Source organism: Triticum dicoccoides, chromosome 5A (assembly GCF_002162155.2).
Source record: "Triticum dicoccoides isolate Atlit2015 ecotype Zavitan chromosome 5A, WEW_v2.0, whole genome shotgun sequence".
NCBI lineage: Eukaryota > Viridiplantae > Streptophyta > Magnoliopsida > Poales > Poaceae > Triticum > Triticum dicoccoides.
In genome coordinates, this window is record NC_041388.1 from 567656631 (window position 1) to 567659483 (window position 2853).

A 2853-nucleotide genomic window follows, 5' to 3' on the forward strand; every position below is an offset into this window, starting at 1 on the left:
AGGTGTGTACAGCAAAGATGATTGTGGCATACTAAGACACAAAGACAAAAATAATACAAGCCGGTCCAAGCAAAACACATATCATGTTGGTGAATAAAAATATAGCTCCAAGTAAATTACCGATGGAAGTGGACGAAAGAGGGGATGCCTTCCGGGGCATCCCCAAGCTTTGAATTTTTGGTGTCCTTGGATTATCTTGGGGGTTCCATGGGCATCCCCAAGCTTAGGCTCTTGCCACTCCTTGTTCCATAATCCATCACAAGAATTCACCCAAAACTTGAAAACTTCACAACACAAAACTTAAAGTAGAAAACTCGTGAGCTCCGTTAGCGAAAGAAAACAAAATACCACTTCAAGGTACTGTAATGAACTCATTCTTTATTTATATTGGTGTTAAACCTACTGTATTCCAACTTCTCTATGGATTATAAACAACTTTACTAACCATAGATTCATCAAAATAAGCAAACAACACACGAAAAACATAATCTGTCAAAAACAGAACAGGCTGTAGTAATCTGTAGCTAGCGCAAGATCTGGAACCCCAAAAATTCTAAAATAAATTTCTGGACGTGAGTAATTTATATATTAATCATCTTCAAAAAGAATTAACTAAATATCACTCTTTAAATAAAAATGACAGCAGTTCTTGTGAGCGCTAAAGTTTCTGTTTTTTACAGAAAGTTCAACAAGACTTTCCCCAAGTCTTCCCAACGGTTCTACTTGGCACAAACACTAATTAAACACAAAAAACACAACCAAAACAGAGGGTAGATAATTTATTTATTACTAAATAGGAGCAAAAAGCAAGGAATAAAAATAAAATTGGGTTGCCTCCCAACAAGCGCTATCGTTTAACGCCCCTAGCTAGGCATAAAAGCGAGGATAGATCTAGGTATTGCCATCTTTGGTAGGCAATCCATAAGTGGCTCTCATGATAGTTTCATATGGCAATTTTATTTTCTTTCTAGGAAAGTGTTCCATGCCCTTTTTAATGGAAATTTAAATCTAATATTCCCTTCCTTCATATCAATAATCGCACCAACCATTCTAAGGAAAGGTCTACCAAGAATAATAGGGTAAGAAGGATTACAATCTATATCAAGAACAATGAAATCTACTGGCACATAATTCCTATTTGCAACAATAAGAACATCATTAATCCTTCCCATAGGTTTCTTAATAGTGGAATCCGCAAGATGCAAGTTTAGAGAGCAATCATCAAAATTACGGAAATCTAGCAAATCACACAAAGTCTTGGGAATAGTAGAGACACTAGCACCCAAATCACACAAAGCATAAAACTCATGATCTTTAATTTTAATTTTAATAGTTGGTTCCCACTCATCATAGAGTTTTCTAGGGATAGAGACTTCCAATTCAAGTTTTTCTTCATAAGATTGCATCAAGGCATCAACGATATGTTTAGTAGACGCTTTATTTTGACTATAAGCGTGAGGAGATTTTAGCACGGATTGCAACAAGGAAATACAATCAATTAAAGAGCAATTTTCATAATTAAATTCCTTGAAATCCAATATAATGGGTTTAGCAATATCTAGGGTTTTAATTTCTTCAATCCCACTTTTATCAAATTTAGCATCAAGATCAAAAGATTCAGAATTATTGGAACACCTTCTAGGTAAAGGTGGATCATATTCAGTCCCATCTTTATCAAGATTAATATTGCAAAACAATAACTTTTAGCTCTTCATCATTATTTTCATAGGAATTCGGTTTAGCGTCCATCTTATTGACTAAGGTGGCTTGCATATCCGAAATTTCAGTAGTCATCTTTTCTAGACGTGTAATTTGGGATCTTATACCATCAAATTCTTTAGACATATCATCAAGCTCTTTATTCATATAACTCATAAAACTTTTTTGTTCCATAAGCTCGTTTCTAAAGAAATTATTATGCTCAAATTGCAAAACCATAAACTTCCTAATGTTGGTTTCGATCTCCTCTAACCTTTTAAGGTGAAGATCACCAAATCTTGGTTGAGCCATCGCGACAAACAAGCAAACTAGCACACGAGCAAACAAGAGCAAACAGGCAAAAGAGAGGGAGGATAGAGAGAGAGAGAGAGGGCGAATAAAACAGCAAGGGTGAAGTGGGGGAGAGGAAAACGAGAGGCAAATGGCAAATAATGTAATGCGAGAGATAGGGATTGTGATGGGTACTTGGTATGTTGACTTTTTGCGTAGACTCCCCGGCAACGGTGCCAGAAATCCTTCTTGCTACCTCTTGAGCTTGCGTTGGTTTTCCCCAAAGAGGAAGGGATGATGCAGCAAAGTAGCGTAAGTATTTCCCTCAGTTTTTGAGAACCAAGGTATCAATCCAGTAGGAGGCCACGCTCAAGTCCCTCGTACCTGCACAAAATGATAGATACTCGCAACCAATGTGATTAGGGGTTGTCAATCCCTTCACGGTCACTTATGAGAGTGAGATCTGATAGATATAATATTTTTGGTATTTTTTGTATAAAGATGCAAAGTAAAAAGTAAAGGCAAAGTAGAAAGCAAAGCAAGATTAAAGTGATGGAGATTGATATGATGAGAATAGACCCGGGGGCCATAGGTTTCACTAGTGGCTTCTCTCAAGAGCATAAGTATTCTACGGTGGGTGAACAAATTACTGTTGAGCAATTGACAGAATTGAGCATAGTTATGAGAATATCTAGGCATGATCATGTATATAGGCATCACGTCCGTGACAAGTAGACCGAAACGATTCTGCATCTACTACTATTACTCCACTCATTGACCACTATCCAGCATGCATCTAGAGTATTAAGTTAAAAAACAAAGTAATGCCTTAAGCAAGATGACATGATGTAGAGAAATAAATTC